The sequence below is a fragment of the Oryctolagus cuniculus genome, chromosome X (genome assembly GCF_051225735.1).
Source record: "Oryctolagus cuniculus isolate XC-2025 breed Fujian yellow rabbit chromosome X, ASM5122573v1, whole genome shotgun sequence".
NCBI classification, from domain to species: domain Eukaryota; kingdom Metazoa; phylum Chordata; class Mammalia; order Lagomorpha; family Leporidae; genus Oryctolagus; species Oryctolagus cuniculus.
Window position 1 is genome coordinate 67,361,785 of NC_142888.1, and position 24,620 is coordinate 67,386,404.

A 24,620-nucleotide genomic window follows, 5' to 3' on the forward strand; every position below is an offset into this window, starting at 1 on the left:
TTGTGTTTATTTTATATAAAAGTTTCATTAGACATTGTGGGAATAATTATTGTGAGAGAGTTCTGGCAAGACCTACCATCAGCAATAAAATTTAAAAGTGATCCTTCAAGTTTGCAAGTTAAAGAGAAGTGAAGTGTCCTTGGATTGATAGAATTTTTTTAATGATGAAAAGCACCATATTTTTAGAATTACCTAGCTGGACTCAGTTTAGATCATCCTAATTTTGTTGGCAACATTCAAAGCATCATAATCAGGAGCCAGCCAAACATAGGCCTTCTTCACTCCATCGGTCTGATCAGGGTGTTGACGTTGGCCACATCAATGTCACAGTGTTTCTTCACAGCCTGTTTGATGTGGTGCTTGCTGGCCCTGACATCCACAATGAACACCAATGTGGTGTTGTGTTCTATCTTCTCCATCGCCTGTTCAGTGGTCAGGGGGAATTTGACAATGGCATAGCAGTCAAGCTTGCTTCTCCTGGGGGTGCTCTTCTGAGGATAATTGGGCTGCCATTAGAGATGAAGTGTTTTGGACCACTGGAATGTGGGTGATATGCAGATTTTGTGTGTGTGTGTGGCTGTAGATGTCTCTCAGCACTACCTTCTTGGCTGTGAAAGCCTTTGTTTTGGCTTGAGCTTTGGGAGGGGCAGGAGCTTCCTTCTTCGTCTTCAGTGCCATCTTGGTGAAAAAGTGATAGAACTTTTTATACTGGGTATTAAGGAATGAAATCACTCACATATTCTCCCTCACACAACTTTAACAAATCAACTCTCCCATGGTTATACCATCTGAAGTGCCAAGCTTCAAGATATAGCTTTCTCATTTTAGTGGATATAAGGAACAAAACATAAAAACTTCCATAATGGTTCAACCAGTACTAGGTGTTCATCTTGTGAGATCATTAATTAAAAAGGTTAATTATCAGTTATGATTTATCGAAGCACACAAAAGATGAGGAATTTTTTAGACTGGAAGAATATAGATTATCTATTCATAGGAGCCAAAGCAAGCAATTTGCTTCAATGCTCTATCTTCCTTGATTGAAACAGGACAGACATACTAGTCAATCACTCTTGATTACATAGACAAATTCCATACTTCATGCCATGCCCTTAAACATGCTATAAATCATCTTGTGTTTATTCTCACTATACATCTTCCTGGACAGGAATTTTTATTCTTCTCAGCCTTTTCTTCTTTTATCTATTTATATTTTTAAATATTTTTTGAATCTTTGACACATAAAAATTGTACATATTAATGGACTGCCATGTGAAGTTTTCACACATGTGTATATGGATAATGTCCAATGAGGGTAAACATATCTGTCTCCTCATTTACCATTTATTCATGGTGAAAACATTCAAAAATCCTTCCATTCATCATTTTGTGAATATTGAAACTGTTTCCTTTTATAAACTCTTGTGGGGACTGATTTTGTGGTGTAGCACGTTCAGCAATTGCCTACAATGCCAGCATCCCATATGGGTGCTGGTTCAAGTCCCAGCTGTTCCACCTCTAATCCAGCTCCCTGCTAATGCACCTGGAGAAGCAGTAGAAGATAGTTCAAGTACTTGCGCCCTTGTCATCCTTATGGGAGATCTAGATGGAGTTCCAGGCTCCTGGCTTCACCCTGACAAAACCCTGGAAGTTATGGGCATTTGGGGATTGAACCACTGGATGGAAGATCAATCTCTCTCACTCTCTCTGTCTCTGCCTCTCCCTCGCTCTCTGTAACTCGGCCTTTCAAATAAATAAATCTAATATAAACTCTTATGGAATGATGCAATAAATAGGAGAGTACAGATGTCACTTTGATAGACTGATTTCACTTCCCTTGGATGTATTTATCCCCATTGGTGGGATTGCTAGATCTGGTAGTTCTACTTTTGGTTTTTTTGAGGAATCCCCATGCTGCCTTCCACAATGTCTGTAATTTCCATTGTCACCAACAGTGTACAGGGGTTTACTTTTCTCCATATCCTCACAAGCAGTTGTCATATTTTGTCTTTTTGATAAAAGCCAATCTAACTGGAGTAAGGTGGTATCTCATTATGTTTTTTAATTGCTTGTTTTTTTTTTTTTAATATGAGAGAGGAAGGGAGAGAAGTAGGGAGGTAGGGAGGGACAGAGGGAGGAAGAGAGAGAGAGAGAGAAAGAGAGAGAGAGAGTGAGCTCTCATCTACAATTCATTCTCCGAACACCCACAATAGCCAGGATCGGGCCAAATTGAATTTGGGAGCTGGGAATTCAATCTTAATGTTCCATGTAGGTTGCAGGAACCCAAGCCTTCCAAGGTACAAATTAGAAGGAACCTGGAGTCAGGAGTGGAGGCACAAGTCAATTCCAGACAGTCTGATATGGGATGCAGGTATCCCAAACAGTATTTTAACCAATAGATCAAATGTCTGCTCATTCATTGTGGTTTTGATTTGCATTTCCATGATGATGTGAGATATTGAGAATTTACTCATTTACCTGTTGACCATTAGTTTATCTTCCTTTAAGAAATGTGTATTTAGTTCTATTGACCACTTTTTGAATGTATTTTATTTTGCTGTTGAATTATATTTTTATATATATTATTTTTTATTCTTTGACAGGCAGGGTTAGACAGTGAGAGAGAGAGACAGAGAGAAAGGTCTTCCTTTGCCATTGGTTCACCCTCCAATGGCTGCCGTGGCTGGCACGCTGCAGCCGGCGCATCGCGCTGACCAGATGGCAGCAGCCAGGTACTTATCCTGGTCTCCCATGGGGTGCAGGGCCCAAGGACCTGGGCCATCCTCCACTGCCCTCCCGGGCCACAGCAGAGAGCTGGCCTGGAAGAGGGGCAACTGGGACAGAATCCGGCGCCCCAACCGGGACTAGAACCCGGGGTACAGGAGCTGCAAGCGGAGGATTCGATAAGTGAGCCGGCGCTGGCCGATTTATATTTATATTTAACACAGATCCCATTAATAAACTCCTTGTCGTATACATGACTTGTAAATATTTTCTCCCATTTTACAGGTTATCCATTCACTCTGTTGGTCATTTCTTTTCCTGTTCAAGAGCTTTAATTTCGATAATCACGTTTATCTATATTTACATTTATTTCCTGTATTTGGGGACATTATAAAAAAATTCTAGCCCACTCTAATGTCCTGAAGAAATTCTCATATGTTTTCCTCTGGTATTTTCTAAGTTTCATCCTTACATTTAGATGTTTAATCCATTTTGAGTTGAGTTGGTTTTTGTACATGGTAAGAGATAGGTGTATAGTTTCATTCTTCTCCATGTTGATATCTAATTTTTACAGCATCATTTATTGAAAAAACTATCCTTTTTCCAATGCATACTTTAGCAACCTTGGCAAAGATTAGCTGGCTGAAGATAGATGGATTTACGTCTGTTATTTCTATTCTGTTCCATTGGTCTATGTGTCTCTTTTAATACTGTGTTCTTTTATTTGCTGTAGCTTTGTAATATATTTTAAATGCTGTTTATTTTTTGAGAGGCAGAGAGAGAGAGAGAGAGCTTCCCAAATGCCCACAATGACCAGGACTGAACATGCCAAAACCAGGAACCAGAATCTCATTCCAGATCCCCTACATGGGTGGCAGGAACTCAATCATGTGAACCATCAGCATTGCCTCCCAGGCCAGAGCAGAGCTTGCTCTAACTCGGGCACTGCGTATGTGATGGACAGTTGTTAATTGTCATCTTAACCACTAGTCTAAATGCCTCCAACTTTATTATATATTTTAAAGTAAGATAGTGCAATGATTTCTGTTTTGTTCTTTTTACCTCAAGATTATTTGGCTATTTTGAGATTTCATACAAATTTTAGTTGTGTTATTTCTTGGATCTCTGAAAAATGTCGCGAGCACCGCGGCCTGTGGCGCCGGCACCCTGGGTTCTAGTCCCGATCGGGGCGCTGGATTCTGTCCCGGTTGCCCCTCTTCCAGGCCAGCTCTCTGCTGTGGCCCGGGAGGGCAGTGGAGGATGGCCCAAGTCCTTGGGCCCTGCACCCCATGGGAGACCAGGAGCGAACACCTGGCTCCTGGCTTCGGATCAGCGCAGTGCGCCGGCTGTAGCGGCCACTTGGGGGTGAACCTATGTAAAAAGGAAGACCTTTCTGTCTGTCTCTCTCTCTCTCTCACTGTCTAACTCTGCCTGTCAGGAAAAAAAAGTCATAGTTATTTTGATAGGATTTGCATTGAATCTGTAAATCACTTTCTAAACATGTATTTCCTATTGATAAAGATCAGCTAAATGCTCACCTTCTCTTCCAACTCTTTTTTATCACTGTGAAACTTCCCTTCCTTACTTCAAAATTCTCCCTATTTTCTATGACCCTTTATGTCATATGGAAATTTTAATATGTAAATATTTTAACTCTCTGAAGAAATTATAAATTCCTTATTGGTAAAGGATCTTTTAAATGTTTTGGTATGCTCCAGTGAGACACATAAATAGAATAGAAAGCCTATTAGTAAACCTTTATATAGACAAAAGTTCTTCAAAAAATTCATGGAAAGAATTAACAGTTAAGCTTATCAGACTACAACTACATAATTCCTTTTGATACGCATTTTTGTGGATTTTCTAGACAATTTGCATGAATTGATTTCAAATTTTTGACACTCAAATAAAATCATCTCTTACATATTTAATGACCTTTTTAAAGTCCCCTAATACTGTAAATTTATTTTCAACAATGATGCTAAGCTGATTTAATAGGAAAAGAACAATCTTTTTAGTAATTAAGGCTGGGAAAAATGAAGTAAGACCCTTACCTTAAACCATATACATAGATTAACTCAGAATGAATCTAAGACATAAACATGAGAGCTAAAACTATAACGTTCTTAGTAGAAAGAAGCAAAAAAAAATCATGACTTTTTTTAAACTTTTATTTAATAAATATAAATTTCCAAAATACAGCTTTTGGATTACAGTGGCTTTTTCCCCCCATAAGCTCCCTCCCACCCGCAACCCTCCCATCTCTCGCTCCCTCTCCCATCCCATTCACATCAAGATTCATTTTCAATTCTATTTATATACAGAAGATCAATTTAGTATATACTAAGTAAAGATTTCAACAGTTTGCACCCACACAGAAACACAAAGTGCAAAGTACTGTTCAAGTACTAGTTATACCGTTAATTCACGTAGTACAACACATTAAGGACAGAGATCCTACATGGGGAGTAAGTGCACAGTGACTCCTGTTGTTGACTTAACAATTGACACTCTTGTTTATGGCGTCAGTAATCATCCGAGGCTCTTGTCATGAGTTGCCAAGGCTATGGAAGCCTTTTGAGTTCGCCAACTCCGATCTTATTTAGATAAGGCCATAGTTAAAGTGGAAGTTCTCTTCTCCCTTCAGAGAAAGGTACCTCCTTCCTTGATGGCCCATTCTTTCGTGGGATCTCACTCATGGAGATCTTTCATTTAGGTCATATTTTTTTGGCCGCAGTGTCTTGGCTTTCCATGCCTGGAATACTGGCAATTTTTTTGAATATGAATGTAAAAGTATGCAAAACAAAAGAAAAAATAGATATATTACACTTCATCAAAATTAAAATCTTTTGTGCATGAAAGGACATATTCAACAGTGTGGAATGGTAAACTATAGAATGAAAGAAAACATTTGCAACTTATTTTTCTGGTAACAAATTAATATTCAGAATGTATAACAAACCCTCACAACTGAATAAGTGCAACAATAAAAGCAAAACAATGCAATTAACAAATGTGCAAAGTACTTCAATAGGTGCTTCTCTAAAAAGAACATACAAATAGCTAATAAACACATAACATGCTTAATATAATTAGTCATGAGGGAAATGTAAATAAAAATCACCGTGAGGTGCCATTATGCACCACTAGGGACGGATACAAGCAATAAAAATTAAAAATAAGTTTTGGTGAGGCTGTGGACAAATGGAAAAACCCGGAGCTTGCTATTAGGAATAAAATTCCACTAATAGAAACAGAAGGGAAGATGTTATATAGTTATACTTATATGTGATACTTAGAATAGACAAATTAATAGATGCAGAAAGCAAAAAAATCATCAGTTTGGAAAAAAGGGAAATGGGGAGGGAGGCAGAGATTTTGTTGGAGACGATGAAAAAATTTTGAATATATATAGTGGTGACAGTTACATAATTTGTGAGAGTATCAAATGCTATTGAATTATACACTTATGGATGGTGAAATGTAGAATATTATGCTATGCATATTTTATAACAGTAAGAAAAAGACATAAATTATCTAGTACAATTTTTTGTTAAAAGTAATTGAAAACAAGCTAAATTTGGTGGCCTGACATACCTTACTATCCCAAATTTGCTAAACTTCTAGTCAATCTGGGTAATGAGATGGATACCCTACAGTAGCTTTTATCCTGTTTTTTTCATTACCCTTCTTGTGTTTTTATCCTGATTACCTGGTGCTTTCGCTAGAATTTATCTTCAGTCCATCAGGAAATACTTCAGTTGTAGAATTTCTGACTTTCTGACTGAATAAATTCAAATAAATATGTAATTTAATCTCCTTATTTTAAATATTTAAAAACTTAAGACAAAAGACAAAGGGCTTGTCAAGTTTTCCAAACCAATTAAAGTAAGATGGGAAACAAATCCATTGAAATGTATTAAGCATTAAGATTTTCAAGGTTATTAACAGAAGCACTGGGATGAAGTGGCGAGAAGGTGGTTTAAGTTATTTGTTGAGGTTTTTGTGTCTGAGCATTTGAGGGACAGTCTGTGCAATAACAAAATAATCATTTCCGGGATCTGAATTTATTCAGAATGGAGAAGTGCAACAAATAAGTATCTGAAAGAGGAATTGGCATGGGTGACTCAGTCTATTCTAAGTCATAACTATTATGGTCGCCCCCTCAGAGAACCCTGCCTTGGCACCCTTATTGAATGGTGCTCTAAATCATATTTTGTTTATTTCCTTCACAGTACATATTGTACCCAGAATATCAATTTACTTAGTTGCTTATCCCCCCTGCTTTGGAAATTATGAGTTTCCTAGTTTGTCTTTTGCATCACTGTGTACCTGGCGAATAATAGAGTTTTTGGAACTGAAAACACATTTAATAAACATCTGTTGAATGACTGGGAAAAGCCAAATGTAGATGGCAAAAATGGGAGGAAAAGATCATAAAATGGCTACAGAAATCTCTGTTGCACTTATATAGGCAAGCGATGTAGGAAAAGAATTGAGAAGACTCCCTGACAATAAATCAAGACCTAACGGGATATGAGCGGTTGAGAAGTGTTTAGGCAACAGGAGGCTCCACTAGGAGAGTTGCACACAGAGTGGAGTAGAGGGCAGTACAGAGCCTCGTGTGGAAGACCAGTGAGCCGGACTCTCCTGGAGTTCGCTAAGTAGAAGCTGCTAATGGAGGACATGGATAGATATATGGCTTGAGCTTAGTTTCTGCTGAAAATCAAAATATTTCTGAAACATCAGAAAGAAAGACCAATGTATGTATAGGCAGAGAGCCACAATAAAATACTCACTTGGCTGTGAAGTTTAACTGACTTTAGGCCTATGAAGTCTTATAGAGTAATGGCTACCTGAAAATCATTATTTCAGTTTGTGTCACAATTCTCCTAAGGATGAAGTAACAATTTCTTCGCACTGAGGGAAAAATGCAAATAGTGAGCTGTAAATAAGTAATAGGTGTTAACAAAGCTGCTGTGTTCAAATATCAGGTATTTAAGTGCTAGATTATTGGAATTCTGAACAATTTCAATGGAGCATTCTGTGGGCAAACTACCTAACCTGAGAAGCTGTAGTGATGTGGCTCCGCTTATCTAAGCACCTCTAAAGTGAATGTGGAAAGTTTATGACATATCAAGGCCTCAAATTTTCTTTACTCATGAAAGCCTGGCATTTGGCAACTACTCTGTGTAGTAGAAAACAGATTTTATTATTAAGACTTATACAGAATGTGGTAGAAATATGTATTTCCTTTGTAGGATCAGTAAAGTGTTGCTTGCATTTACAGTCATAACTGTGTTACACTTTGTACTATGCTCACTTCTCTGGTTGGCACAATATTCTCCAAAAGCAAGATCATGGGTTTTCCTTTCCTCCTTTTTCTCCTTCTACATTTTTCTCCTTCTCTTAATGCTGTAAAATAAATCAGCTCCATTTTCCCCTAGTCCTATATTCTGTGACACTAAAAGGCAACTGTGAATAGTTCTTTTCCTGTGCTACTTGATATGGATGTTCATGTTCAGGCCCTGAAAATTTTCTACTATTTAATCTCAGCCTCTTGTGAAATTTCTTTTCATTGCTTGCCTTTGTGTCTTTTAAAAATCACTCTTCATGCTCCCTTAAACTTCATTAAGTTATCATTGCAGTTGGTCCCTCGATTTGATATATTATAACCTGTGTATGCTCTTTCTGCATGCTTGATTACTTTCTGCACTTCTGCTTTCCTCTATACTGGCCTTTAAAAACCACCACTCCCCACCCTCTCAACTGTAATTATTTCTGGATGGCATGCATAACCCGTGGGCATATATTCATTTAACTTTGAGCACTTTCTATTTCCCCTCTGTCCTTTACTTCCATTGCACTAACCCACTCAAATTTATCATGCATTTCCTGCAGATATCTGTGACTGGCTTTGCTGAATATCACACAGCTCAGTTTTCTATTCCTTAATTAAAAGTCGGGCAAGAGGAATGAGTGTTTAACTGTTCCAAATCTCCAACATAGCTAGTCTAATAAGTGTGATTTGATTTAAACCAAATCAAGAATTAATCTTAAGCTTAAATTTTTTTTTTAGTTATCATGTGAGGAATTTCAAAGTCTAAAATAATTTTCATTTTGGAGTGTTTCTGTTATTTTTATATTCTTAATTTTTCTTTTTAAATAACACATAACAATTATACACAAATATGGAGTAGAATGTGATATTTAATACATGTATGCAATATATAAAGATCAAGTCATGGTAATTAGCATTTCCATCTATTTATAAATTTAGCATTTTTGTTTAGAAATTTTAAACTCCTTTTCACTAGTTCTTTATATAAAATATGTAACAGATTTTTTGAAAAGTACACTCATATTGTAGAACACTAGAACTTATTCCAATTATATTTTAGCACCAGTTATTCAAACTCCCTTTGTCCTCCTCCTACCCTACTCTTCCTAACCTCAAGTAATCCTTATTCTACTCTCTTCTTCTTTGATATGAACTATATTAGGTTCTATGTTAGTGAGAACATATGGTTTCATATATTGTCTTTCTGTGCCTGGCTTAGTTCATTTAACATAATGTCCTCCAGCTCTATCCATTTTGCTAAAATTACAAGATTTCATTATTACTTTTGGTAAAACATTTTTCCTTGTATATAATATACCACTTTTTTAATTCATTCATCTGCGAGTGGTCACCCTGGTTGATTCCATGACTTAGATATAGTGAATAGTACTGCAATATACAGGGGACTGCAGGTATCTTTTTCATATGCTGATTTATTTTCCCTTGGATATATATTCCCAGAACTTGGATTGATGAATCAAAATGGAAGCTCTATTTTTAGTTTTTAAAGAACCTACTTTCTGTATAGGCAATATTTTTTTATAAAACCCCCAAAGCACAGGTAATACAAGCAAAATATAGACAAATGGGAAGCTTCTGCACATCAAAAGAGTGAACACACAACCTACAGAATGGGAGAGAAAACATTTGAGAACTATTTATCTATAATAGTTGTTGGACAGAATATCTTTGTCTTCTTACTTTATAGGTTATGCTCACAGTTATCACCTACACTCAGATTTTGCCCTATTTGTGGCAAATCTATGAACCAATTGTAACTATTGGCCTCCTGTGCTTATATAACTTCACGAACATCATATATGATGCTTCTCCAACTTCATTATGTCTGCTAATAGAAATTACAGTCTTCTGATCTTTTTACTTTTGACCTTCTTTTTAAAAAAAGACATTTTTTTATTTGAAAGTCAGAGTTACAGAGAGGAAAACACACACACACACACACACACACACACACACAGAATCTCCCACCTGAATGTGAATACTTCATTTCAGCCACATCAGTATTTTTTAGCTACTTAAATCAGCTCAGAAAGAAAATACTTACTCTACGAGTTTGCTCATGCTTCCCCTCAGATCTCACATGCTCCCTGCTCTCTTTCTATATAAATTCTATGTAGATCATGTTCCATATCCTCCAAGAAGTACATCTTCACTTATTTTATCTACCTTGCTCAATCTTTTGAATGAATAATTATTCCTTACCAAATAATCCAAAAAATTCTGTATTTGGTTGCATGTTTATTGGCATTGTGATTTAATTTGTCCACAGTGTAAAGTCTTTTCTTTTGTATAATACCCTTCCAACGAGGGGACCATGGGGGTGTGTTTTTGGAGCAATGGTTAAGATGGCACTTGGGACATCCACATTCCATATTAGAGTATCTGGGTTCAAGTCACCGTTTTGTTCCCAATCTCAGCTTCCTGTTAATACACAACCTGGGAATCAGTAAGTGAAGGCTCAAACAGCTGGGATACTGCCACCCACATGGTGGACATGGATTGAATCCCTGATTCCAGCTTTGGACAGGCACAGCTCAAGCTGTTGCAGCCCAGTGGGAGGGAGTTTCTCTCTCTCTCTCTTTCTCTCTCGCTTTTCCTCCTTATCTCCCTTCCTCCTGCACTGAAATTAACTAATTAATTAATTTTAATTTTTTAAAAAAGAGCTACTTTGTGTTCCTTTGTTGTGTTAATGTGTATAGCAGGAAGTAAATGGTTTTATAGTCAGATCAAAATTCTCATTCTGGCCTCTCCACAAATTTGCTGAATGAGCTTGGATGAGTTAATTTTTTAAACCTCATTTCCTCTGAAATTAAATGAGAATAATCATAGTGCCTTGTTAAGAGTATCATTATTATGATTCAAATAAATAATGCATACAGACTAGTTTATCAAAAAATTGACCAAAACAAAATTATTGATAAAGAACATGTAGTTTAGTAGTTAAGGTTAATAGTTCCTAAAATATGCATTACCCAATTTGGTAGCTACTAACTACTTGAAACTGTTTAAATTTAAGTAAATATTAAATACAATTTAATTCTCCATGTTCTCTAGCCAGATTTAAAGTGTTTAATAGTTACATGTGACTAGTGACTACTGTATTAGATAATATAAATAGACAAAATTTCCCATCATCACTGATAATTTTAGTAGACAATATTATTTTTAGAGTCTAGCAATCCTCGATTTGATATCTGACTTAATTTTCTAGTTTTATAATTATATGTAAGTAAATGCATAACTTCTATAATCCATTATTTCCTCATCTGAAAAATGGGAATGATGATACTGTGCATCTGAAAATATTATTGTGAGGATATTTAATGTGGTACGTGGTGTATAATGCATTATCAAGAATGTTTATCCTCCTCAACAACAACATCAATAGCATCTTTCTTCATTAATAAGTACATACCACAGTGATAAACATATAATAGGAATCATGCAAATACATTTTAATTGAAATATTATCAAATATATATAGTACTTCTGATGAGAATTATGACCAAGAAAGACACAACTATTGCTCCTCTGTGACTAAGGAGATAAGTGGATTCACAGAAGCATTGATTTAGGCAGTTTTAACTAATCCCAATCTAGTGGAATAATTCAAATATGTAGAATATTTTGTATTTGACAAAAAAATTACCCCTGGGTTATGTTTATGCTAAAAAGTTCAGCATAAATGGAACTTATCCGGTGATTTCAGTCCATCTATCCATCTATTCAGTCCAAGTGGATACACTCAAGCCTGTGTTTGTATGGATGTGTGTGTGTGTTGTGAAAGTTACTAAATTAGAAAATTGACTACCTCAGCATTTCTTTAGTTTCATGGATAGGTATCAGTTTAGGTGTTTAAAATGCCTTATTATGTTACATTATCAGAAACTGTATTTTTCTGTCACCTAAAGAGTTTGAAATTGGTAGGAACCAAAGGCTGAAATGGTATTTGCCTAATATGTGCATATATGCATGGTATCCTGTATTGTAGAGCTGGGAGCTTATTAATCTCACCTTGGACGTGATTTCCTTCCTCACTTTGGAAATTTCTAATGACTTGCTCTCCTTTATTCCTGTGGATGAGCTATGCTTTTTTCATATTATAAAATTTTCATCTACTTTTTGACTTTACAAAATTCTTGTTTAATTTTCTCATCAATGATATAGATATTCCTGACATAAGTTTTTTAGTAAATGTAAATGAAAGACCCAAAAGGTCAATCTTTTCCAATATTTTAGCAAATTACTTGACTATATTGTCTGCTTCATTGCTTTCCATGCCATTGAATTTTGACCTGTTCTGTTTTAAACAATACTGATGGTTTTGAATGAAATTTCAATTGTAAATGGTACAGCACAATAGACTCAAAACTCTATGGTCTTGATTTATTGTCTGTGAGTCTAATTTTTGCAATTTACTTTCTTTTTAGTAATATAAAAAATCCAATAACTTGTACCAAAGCCTGCCATTCATAATCTTACATTCTGAAAATTGATCTAGTTTGATTATAATTTATTAGACACTATCTATAGCATTTTGTGTTGTTTTAATTTAGTATTAATCAGGAGACACTTCCATTAGTCATTATTAATTAGAGTTTAAAAATGCAAAGCATGGTGAAGAGAAATATGAGGGGAAAATCAATGCAGTCACAAACGTAATTAAGACAATGTGAACTGGCAGATATCACACTCCTAATCTGAGAAACCCTTTGTACATTTAAAAGTTTTCGAGCTTCAAAGATGGTTGAGTTATGTACTGATGATCGCTATGTAGAAATTAGATCTAAACATTTTAAAACATTAATAATTCATTTTAAAATCGTAACAATATTAAACTCAGTATTTGTTAATGTACCTAGTATATTTTATTAAAATAATTAATTTTTAAAAATAGTTTGCTACTTTCATAGAAAATACCTGAGTTTTATTTTTACATTTAATATTTTGGAATATTTGCATTCACTGAAGTATATAAAGACAATCTACCCTTATGTAGTTTGGTAGTTGGAAAACTGAGGGATATTTTAAAATGTTTTTTCAGATAATTTCATATACTCTTCTTTGATACTAAATGGAAACTGGACATGTTCTATTTTCTTTAAAGACTGGCTTTAAGAGTTTGTTTAGACTATCAGATAACATGCCCGCATGTGCCTGGGTTCCATTCCTGGCTCCAGCTCCTGTCTCCAGCTTCCTGCCAATACAGACCTTGGGAGGCAGTGGTGATGGCTCATGTAATTTGTTTTCTTCTCTCTGTCTCTCTCTCTCTCTCTCTGTCTCTCTCTCTCTCTGTCTATCTCTCTCTGTCAATCTGCTTCTCAAATAAATAAAATGTCAAAAATGTTAGTTGCAAGCTGGAATTTGAAATGTTCAATGTACTTTTTGTAATATATTAATATCAATTAGTCCATCTTGCACTTAGAATTGATTTTTTGTACATGTATGATTTTGTAAATCATGCATTGTCATTTGAAAAATACTTGTTCACAGAATTTGAAGACCACCAAATGTTGATACACTTCACTTTGTAATATCAAGCAGTGCATTTTTAAATATTACATAGGAGTTCATAAAGCAAAATCCTTATGAATGGGAAATATATTAGTCAGTTTTGCTTTGCTAAAATTAAATACCTAAGAACAGTTACTTACAAAGTAATGTTTATTTAGCTCAACATTTTGGAGGTTGAAAGCATTTTATCTCCTTGGGCTCAGTTCTGATGATGGCCACATGACAACTGATGGATAGCAATGTGGCTGGAATCACTTGTCAGAACCAGGGATCATATCTAAATCAAAGGGGAGTGAGAGAATCAGAGTTTCACAATCCCCTTCAAGAACATAACCTCAATAATTTAAGGACCTCAAACCAGGCCTCACATTTTAAAGTCCAAAAGATTAACACAGCATAATGGGAAGACTATAGTTCACAAAAACCTAGTATATAGTGTATGAGCAACTAGAAGAAAAAAGTTTCAAGTCTCTAATAGCAAAGTAATATTTATAAACCTGTTTAGATAAGTAAACATTTTATATATGTGTGGAAACATTACACTACAATCTATAAATGTATACAATTACTGCTAACAGAATTTCTTAAAAATAAATAAAAATAAAATATGTAAGCCAAGTTCATGATTCTATACAGTTAATAATTATGCTGTTTCATCAATTGTAATATTAAGGGATGATTTTTTTTTTACTTTTACAAAGTTAATGATCATGAAGAATGTAATAAGTATGAACACAGAATATTTTATTGACATGATTTTTTTTTTGACAGGCAAAGTAGACAGTGAGAGAGAGACAAAGAGAAAGGTTTTCCTTTTTTCCATTGGTTCACCCTCCAATGGCCACTGCGGCCGGCACACAGCGCTGATCCGAAGCCAGGAGCCAGGTGCTTCTCCTGGTCTCCCATGCGTGTGCAGGGCCCAAGCACTTGGGCCATCCTCCACTGCACTCTCGGGCCACAGCAGAGAGCTGGAGTGGAAGAGAGGCAACCAGGACAGAATCCGGTGCCCCGACCGGGACTAGAACCCAGTGTGCCAGCGCTGCAGGCGGAGGATTAGCCTATTGAGCCACAGCGCCGGCGACATGAAATTTTAATAAAATGGAACATATCCCAGAAAAATACATTTATTTTCTTTAGAAAGCTTTTATTTAATAAATACAAATTTCATAGGTACAGCTTTAGGAATATAGTGGTTCTTCCCCCTATATCCAACCTCCCACCCCACCCCCGTCCTACTTCCGACTCCCTCTCCCATCCCATTCTTCATTAAGATTCGTTTTTAATTATTTTTTATACAGAAGACCAACTCTATACTAAGTAAAGATTTCAAGAGTTTGCACCCACACAGACCCACAAAGTATAAAGTACTGTTTGAAGACTAGTTTTTACCATTAATTCTCATAGTAAAACTCATTAAGGACAGAGGTCTTACATAGGGAGCAAGTGCACAGTGACTCCTGTTGCTGATTTAACAATTAAGACTCTTATTTATGACATCAGTGATCATCTGAGGCTCTTGTCATGAGCTGCCAAGGCTATGGAAGCCTTTTGAGTCCATAAACTCTGTCAGTATTTAGACAAGGGCCATAATCAATGTGAAAGTTCTCTACTCCATTCAGAGGAGGCCCCTTCTTTCCACTGGGATCTCACTCACAGAGATCTTTCATTTAGGTCATTTTTTGCCACAGTGTCTTGTTTTTCCATGCCTGAAATACTCTCATGGGTTTTTTAGCGAGATCTGAATGCCTTAAGGGCTGATTCTGAGGCCAGAGTCCTGTTTAGGGCATTTATCATTCTATGAGTCTGCTGTGTGGCCTGCTTCCCGTGTTGGGTCATTCTCTTCTTTTTAATTCTATCTATTGTTATTAACAGACAGTTGGTCTTATTTATATGATCCCTTTGACACTTATTCCTATCTTTATGATCAGTTACACACTTTAAATGATCAGTTTAACTAGTAAGATGGCATCCATACCATCCAGCTTGATGGGATTTGGAGTCCCATGGCAAGTTTTTAGCTTTACCCTTAGGGGTAAGTCTGGGTAACGTGTGCCGAACTGTACATCTCCTCCCTCTCTTATTCCCACTTGTATTTTTTACTGGGATCAATTTTCTATTGGATTTAAACACCTATGAATATTCTGCATTAAGTAAAGAGTTCAGCCAATGCTATTAAGTAAAAAGAGAAAATAGTGAAAAAACAAACATCATATGTTCTCCCTGATATGTGAGAACTGAGCACCTAAAAAGAAACCTGTAGCAGTGAAATTGACACTATGAGAAGCAATGACTTGATCAGAAAATCATATTTCTACAACACTTTGTTTTTCAGTTGCAAGTTTCATAACACCATACTTGTCCAAGAATTTTCTTTGTGGAGAGGTATTTTCTGCACTGATTCAATCTCCTTACTAGTTATAGATCTACCCAGATTTTCTGTGTTCATGATTCAGTCTGCATGGTTTGTTTCCTTTTTTTTTTTTTTTTTTGACAGGCAGAGTGGACAGTGAGAGAGAGAGAGAGAAAGGTCTTCCTTTGCCGTTGGTTCACCCCTCAATGGCCTGTTGCGGCCAGCCTGCCATGCTGATCTGAAGGCAGGAGCCAGGTACTTCTCCTGGTCTCCCATGGGGTACAGGGCCCAAGCACTTGGGCCATCCTCCACTGCACTCCCTGGCCACAGCAGAGAGCTGGCCTGAAGAGGGGCAACTGGGACAGAATCCGGCACCCCGACCGGGAATAGAACCCAGTGTGCTGGCGCCGCAAGGCAGAGGATTAGCCTAGTGAGCCGCAGCGCCAGCCTGCATGGTTTGTTTCTAAAAATTTTCCCATTTTACATATTTTATCAAATTTGATGTAAAATTTATATTATTCTTAAAATGTTTCTATTTCTGTAAGTTTGTAATTATGTCAATTTATTTTTCTGATTTTAGTCTTGTTTTTCTCTTAATCTAGAGAAATTTGATAATTTTGTTTATCTTTATAAAAACTAGCATTTTATCTATTATTTTTCTATATTCAGTTTTGTCTTTACTTGAATATTCATTGTTTGCTTTTCCAGCTTTAGATTTAATTAGGTTTTCATCTATTTTTGGAAAAGATTTAATCTATTTTGTTTATTTGAAAGGTAGAGTGACAGAGAAAGAGGGAGAAATAGAAAGAGATCGTCCATCCACTGAAACCACCCAGATAGCCACAATAGCCCATACTGGGCCAGGCTGAAGGGAGGATTGAGGAGCTTCGTCTGCATCCCCCACATGGGTGCAGGGGTCCAAATACTTGAGCTGTGCTCCACTGCTTCTCCAGACCATTAGCAGTGACCTCAATCTGAAGTGGAGCAGCTGGGACACAGATAGGCACTCATATGAAATGATGGCATTGCAGGCTGCAGCTTTACCCACCACACTCAATACAGACCCCATTACACATGGTTTTGATATTTTAAACTTTATTATAATTGTAGCCTAACGTGATCCATATTTCATGTGTACTTGAGAAAAATATTCATTCAGCTGTGAGAGGGTAGAGTGTTCTACAAATGTCAGTGTAGTCCAGTTGGAGTATAGAATCTTCAAGTCCTTTATTTCTTTATTGACATGCTATCTACATACTATCTTAATTTGTGAAAAGTAGTGAAATTTCTATGTTTATTTTGAAGCTGTCTGTTCCAATATGTAGATATATCACATGTCCTTTATACATTCATCACCGATGGACACTTTGTTTCTTTTTCTTTGTTACTTTATATATTTTTCAAAGATTTATTTATTTATTTGAAAGAGTTACACAGAGAGAGAAGGAGAGGCAGAGAGAGAGAGAGAGAGAGAGAGAGAAGAGAGAGAGAGGTCTTCCATCCACTGGTTCACTCCCCAATTGGCCATGATAGCCGGAGCTGTGCTGATCTGAAGCCAGAAGCCAGGAGCTTCTTCCAGGTCTCCAATGCAGGTGCAGCAGCCCAAGGACTTAAGCCATCTTCTACTGCTTTCCCAGGCCATAGCAGAGAGCTGGATCAGAAGTGGAATAGCCACTTGATGGGATTACATCAAGCTGAGAAGTTTCTGCACTGCAAAAAAAAAAAAAAACTAAGCAACGTGAAGAGGCAACTATACTATAAAGAATTCAAGAAATTAAAACACACAAAAAAATTAAACAACCTGTCGCTCCCCTTCTTCGTGGAGGAACGACACTAAGCCCTGCCTAGGCTTCATATCCGAGTCACGGCACCATTATGTCGCTCCCCCTCTTCGTGGAGGAACGACACTAAGCCCTGCCTAGGCTTCATATCCGAGTCACGGCACCATTATGTCACTCCCCCTCTTCGTGGAGGAACGACACAGGACCCTGCGCTGTTCTTTCTGTCTGCTCGGCACTCCCCGGGTTTGCTGCTGGTTCTTCCCGGGTTGGCTACTATCCCTTCCACCTCCGTGGAAGGGCAGTTCCCCCTGGCCACATTCCCCACTTCCGCAGGGGAGCGGCACACCGCCGGCCGGCTTTCTCGGGGGCTGCACAGGTGTTCCCCTTAGATGTTCCTCCTAGATGTTTCTGGTGCATGCCATCTCTCTCCTCCTTTATAGTCCTCCTCTGCCAATCCCAACTCGGCTGCCCACACGCCGAGTACGCTGCTCTCCTCCAATCAGGAGCAAGTCCTACAGTTTATTGGTTGAACTGGAGGCAGCTGTGCAGAAGCTGTTTACTTCTCTCCCAGCGCCATATTGTGGGAGAGCAGATGCATAGAATAAGTCTTAATTCCAGTAACTCAGTCCAGTCCGGATTGCTCCCCACAGATCCCCCTTTCTTTTTATTTTTGGCGTTGATACGCGCCTGTCTTCGGTGCCCCGTGGCACACACTCTGCTCTGCTTGCTAGAGTTGCCACAGGTTCTTACAAGTCCTATCAATCAGGCAAACCGAATCCGGGTCCTCTCTTCACCATGTTGTGAGGAGGTTTTTAGGCGCTGATGCGTGCCTGTATTCGGTGCCCTGCAGCGCATGCTCTGCTCTGCCTGCAGGGGCTTACAAGCCCTAACAGTCAGGCAAACCGAATCCAAGCCTTCTCATTGCCGTATTGTGGGGGAGACTTATTAGTGTTGGTTCGTGCCTATCTTCGGTGACCTGCAGCTCATACTCTGGTCGAGCTGCTTGCTGGTGCTTACCGCCTTAATCAGGCAGACCGAATCCAAGCCTCCTAATTGCTGTATTGTGGGGAGGCCTTACTGATGTTAATTCGTGCCTGTCTTCGGTGACCTGCGGCGCATAAGCTGCTAGCCGCCCGCAGGTGCTCATCGCCTCACTTAATCAGGCAGACCGAATCCAAGCTCTCTCATTGCCATGTTGAGGGGAGGCCTTTCTATTTCTCTATTTCTCTATCTCCGGGCATTCCTATTTCTCCCATTTTACTTCTGTCTGCCAACATTCCTATTTCTCTCATTTTACTTCTAAACTTCTGTTTCTCTTATCCCTGCGGCTTTCCGGCACCCGCCCGAGGCTGCTTCTCAGCACCTCGCCCCGCGGCAGCTTCACGGCTCTGCACGGCTTCCCGGCGCCTCGCCCCGCCGGCGCCCGCCCCGAGGCTGCTTCTCGGTGCCTCGCCACCCCGCAGCGGCTTCCCGGCTTTGCGCCGCTTCAGCCCGCGCCTCTCTCATCTGCGCGGCTTCCCGGCTCTGCGCGGCTCGGCTTCGCGCGCACACTCCGTGGTCTCCACGCCCCTTTGCGTCTGCACCACGGCCTCGCGCCAGCCCCGCGTTCCCTATCTATTCACGCCCCGTGCTCTCTCTGCACGCGGCGGCTTCCGCGAGTCACACAGCGTAGCTTGCATCTCCACCACTAGCATTCAATCCAAGTTCCCCAGGCTAGCCTGGCGAATTCAACCCAGCTCACGTCTCCGCCCCACGATTTGACTTCCCGTCCTTTGCTCCCCGGGCTAATCAGACGGATCCCAATCTGGCTTACGTTTCAGCTTCTGGTTTCAACTTTTCGCCCCCTATTCCCGGGCTAACTTGAGAATCCCAAAGTGGCTTTCGTTTCCGCCTCGGCCTGCCCCCCCGCGGCTTCAATTTCCCTAACATTTTTCTCTACCCGGTATGTTTCCCCAAGCTTTCCTCCAACAATATTCCTCCCTCATTTCTCCTGGCCTCTCCCCACAGTCCGTATCCGAGTCTGTTTGTTCTAGCTTTCACTTTCGCTTTCGACCTTAGAGATTTCTCCCAGCTTCCCCTTGTAGTTCGTATCTGAATCTATGCCTAGGCTTTCAATAACTTCTTCCGGCACCTTTTTCGTCCGGCTTTTCCCTAGGCTGTTTGCTAGTCTCTCTCTCCGATATTTTCCCTAGGCTGTTTGCTAGTCTCTCTCTCCGATATTTTCCCAGTTCTTCCCGTTTCTTCCCTCCTAAGTTTGCTATCCGTCCTAGGTTTCCTATCCGTCCTAGGTTTCCTAATCCGAGTCACGGCCCCATTATGTCGCTCCCCTTCTTCGTGGAGGAACGACACTAAGCCCTGCCTAGGCTTCATATCCGAGTCACAGCACCACTTGCTAGCCGCACCGGACCGGGCGCTTGTTGTTCCCTTTTTTTACAAGTCCTTTCTATAGTAAAGTAAGAATAAGTAAACAGCAAACTCCCAAAGCAAGAATGAGTAGAGAGAAATGAGAAAGAACGAAGTAACGAACTTCCCCGCGAACTCTCCAACGCACTCTCCAACCAACCCACACCACCATGCCGTCTCTCTCCTCCTATATAGTCCTCCTCCGCCAATCCCAACTCGGCTGCCCACACACCGAGCACGCCGCTCTCCTCCAATCAGGAGCAGCTTCTGCAGCTTGTCAAGTTGGTGAGAGGCAGCTGGGTAGAAGCTGTTTACTCCTCTCCCAGCGCCATATTGTGGGAGAGCAGATGCATAGAATAAGTCTTAATTCCAGTAACAGTCTAGTCCGAGTTGCTCCCCACACAACCCAGTGAAGAATTGGGCAGGGGCCAGCGCTGTGGAGCAGCGTGTTAAAGCCCCAGCCTGCAGTGCCAGCATCCCCTATGGGCACCAGTTCAAGTTCTAGCTGCTCCACTTCCAGTCAGCTTCCTGCTAATGTGGCTGGGAAAGCGGCAGAGATGGCCCAAGTCCTTGGGCCCCTGCACCTGCGTGGGAGACCTAAAATTAGCTCCTGATTCCTGGCTTTGGATTGGCGCAGCTCTGGCCATTGCGTTCAATTGGGGAGTGAACCAGCGGATGGAAGACTTCTCCCTCTCTTTCTCTCTTAGCTCCCACATATGAGAGAGAACATGTGGTCTTTGTCTTTCTGTCTCACTTATTTCACTTAAAATGGTGTCCTCAGCTCCATCCATTTTGGTTAAACCAACAGGATTTCATTCTTTTTAAATGTTATGTATATTCTGAATTCTAATCTATTATTACATATGTGACTTGAACATACTCTTCCACAGGGCTAGTGTTGTGGTTAAGCCCCTCTCTGTTAAGTTGACATTGGTTCATTTTCTGGCTACTCCACTTGCAATCCCGCTCCTTGCTAATGCACCTGGGAAAGCAGCAGAAGATAGTACAAATGTTTGGCCCTGCCATACATGTAGGAGAATGGACGAAGCTTCTCGATACTGGGTTTGGCCTAAGCTAGCCCTGGATGTTGTGGCCATTTGGTGAATAAACCAGGGGATATTTCTCTCTCTCTCCCTCTCTCTCTCTCTTCCTCTCTCTTTCTCTCTCTCTCGCCCTTTCTCTGGAACTCTGCTTTTCAAATAAATAAATAAATACTTAAACAAAAAAGAAAAAATACTCTTCCACATTACAGATTTTTTTTCATTCTTTTCACAGGGTCTCTCATGAATCAGGTTTATAATTTTAATGAAATTAAAGTTATATATGTTTTCCTTTTGTCAACTGCCTTTTTGATGTGAACATTAATAATTCCATGTATATCCCTAGATTCACAAGTTTCCTCTTTGCTTTTTTTCTAATAGTTTAATTTTTATATTAAGTCTATGACACATTTTGAATTAATTTCCACGTAAGACTTTAGATTCACTTTGTATTTAAATTTCTTCTTGGTTTATGTAAAGTTTCTACAGCACCATTTGTTGATAAAGCTGTACTTTTTCAGTTGAATTGGTTTAAAGTCTTAGTCAAAAATTTAGCTTCCATATTTTTATTTTACTATTTTTGTAATTTATTGTGTTCCCCTGGACTGTGCCCATCACTCCATTAATATTACATTATCTTCATTGCTGCTGTTGCTTTTCTATAATTAATTTAGGTATTATATGGTCTGTGCCTCTTAATATAAATTTTATAAGAAGTTTGCCTGTGTCTACGGAAATGTTTGCTGGTATTATGCTAAGAAATTCATTAAAACTCTAGATTGATTTGGGGAGAGTTGACAAATTTATTTTGTGAGTTTTCCAATTTATGAACATAATATATCCTTCCATTTACTTGGATCTGTTATTTCTTTCTACAATGTGTATAATTTTCAATATACAAATTTTGCAAAAGATTTATAAAATTTTTATTGAAGTTATTTTGTAGGGATTATAAATGGTACTCTTGTTAATTTCAGGATTCACTTGCTCATAATTAGTATACAAAAATACAGCTGATCTAATTGTTGTTGTTTTATTTTAAATAAATGATAGACATGTCATGTTCATGAAGATAACTTTTGCTTAGTAATCTTAGTTAAGAGGTTTTTTTTAAAATTTCATGAATAGTTTATTGAAACACACATGCACACACACAATATTGTAAACAAACAAATAAACAAACAAAAAAAACACACACACACCAGAATGACCAGGGATCAGATACCAAGAGGACACTCATCTCATGGAATATGTGGTGTTACAATTGAGAAGTAACCAGAATGCATACAATAGTTAGTATCAACGGGTGGTAGGATATAATTTTTTTAATGTCGAATTTGCCAATGGCTCTTTCAATCTATCAATGATATCATGCTCTGTGAAAATGATTTAAGGCATATAAATACACTTTGTAATTATAAAATGCAAGCATTAGTATTATTGCTAAGTGTAAAAGAAAATGGCAATTTATGTGTATCTACATAGTGATAGATACTATGCTAACTGTTCTAAATAGGTACTAAATTATAACTATACCTAATATAGAGGACCCATTTGAATTGTTCATTATAATAGACACAGAAGTTTGCACAAACGTCTGTTACAAAGTGAATGTGAGCAAGTATTTGTGGGGCTCACACTATGGCATAGCAGGTTAAGCCACATGGGTGCTGGTTTGAGTCCTAGCTGCTCTGCTCTCAATCTAGCTCCCTGCTAATGTGCCTGATAAAGCAGGTGAAGATGGCCCAAGTTCTTGGGCCCCTGCACCAATGTGGGAGACCCAGAAGAAGCTCCTGGCTCCTGGCTTTGATTTAGCCCAACCTTGGCGGTTGCATCCATTTGGGAAATGAACCAGCAGATGGAAAGCTTCTCTCTCTGACTCTGCTTCTCCCTCTCTGTAAATCCACCTTTCAAATAAATTAATATTTTTAAAACAGTGTTTGTATTATGAAAAGAATTAATAAAATCTCAACATCCAAAAGTTGAATATACAATCAAGAAACTAACCACAAGTTGCCAAAATACTGGATTTGTTATACAAAGTGTTCAAATAGCTTAATTAGCATTATCTTCTAAGGAGTAAGGAGAAATACACACAGCTGGAACCAGAAAATCCCAAGAGACGTGGGTGATACAAAAATAACTAAGTGGAAAATTTGGAGCCAAAAATATAAAAACCAAAACAAAAAATCTGTTTAGTGTTCTAAATTGAGCAAAAATGAAAATATTACATTAACATTTGTGAAATCCACCTAAAAAGTGTCTCTAAGGAAATATCCAATAATAAAAGCATATATTAGAAAAAAAGGACAGTCTCAAATCAATTTATGTTTCCTCCATATAAACTTGAAAAATAAGAACAAATAAATGCAAATCAAGCAATGATATAAAATAAAGTGACATAAGAAGAGAAATCAGTTAAAATAAAAAAAATCAGAAAATCAACAAAATCCGATTATTGGTTTTATAGAAAAAATTAATAAAATGGATAGGCCTTTAAAACTACTGCTTAACGCTGTTAAACATAAGAGTGGGAATAAGAGAGGGAAGAGATGTGCAATTCGGGACATGCTCAAGCTGACTTACCTCAAACGGTAGAGTTAGAAACATACCAGGGGATTCCAATTCAATCCCATCAAGGTGACATGTACTAATGCCATCTCACTAGTCCCAGTGATCAATTTCTGTTCACAATTGATCATAATGATAGGACTAAGAACCAAAGGGATCACATAAACAAGAATAGTGTCTGCAAATACTAGCTGATAGAATCAAAAAGGGAGAGAACAATCCAACATGGGAAGTGAGATACACAGCAGACCCATAGAATGGCAGATGTCCTAAACAGCACTCTGGCCTCAGAATCAGCCCTTAAGGCATGCAGATCCGGCTGAAAAGCCCATGAGAGTATTTCAGGCATGGAAAGCCAAGAAACTCTGGGGGAAAAAAAAAAACCTAAATGAAAGATCTCTGTGAGTGAGATCCCAGTGGAAAGAATGGGTCATCAAAGAAGGAGGTACCTTTCTCTGAAGGGAGGAGAGAACTTCCACTTTGACCATGGCCTTGTCTAAATATGATCAGAGTCAGTGAACTCAGGGGGCTTCCCTAGCCTTGGCAGCTCATGACAAGAGCCTAGGGTGATTACTGAGGCCATAAACAAGAGTGTCAATTTGTTAAGTCAACAACAGGAGTCACTGTGCACTTACTCCTCATGTAGGATCTCTGTTCTTAGTGTGCTGTACATTGAGATTTAATGCTATAACTAGTACTCAAACAGTATTTTTCACTTTATGTTTCTGTGTGGGAGCAAACTGTTGAAATCTTTACTTAATGTATGCTAATCTGATCTTCTGTATATAAAGAGAATCAAAAATGAATCTTGATGTGAATGGAAGGGGAGAGGGAGTGGGAAAGGGGAGGGTTGCAGGTGGGAATGACGTTATGGG

The 24,620-nt window shown here is 38.5% G+C and overlaps 1 pseudogene; it reads right to left on the reverse strand.

The window, feature by feature from the left end:
- Positions 1–278: 278 nt before the first annotated feature.
- On the reverse strand, positions 279–678 carry LOC103351916 (large ribosomal subunit protein uL23 pseudogene; annotated as a pseudogene).
- Positions 679–24,620: the final 23,942 nt, after the last annotated feature.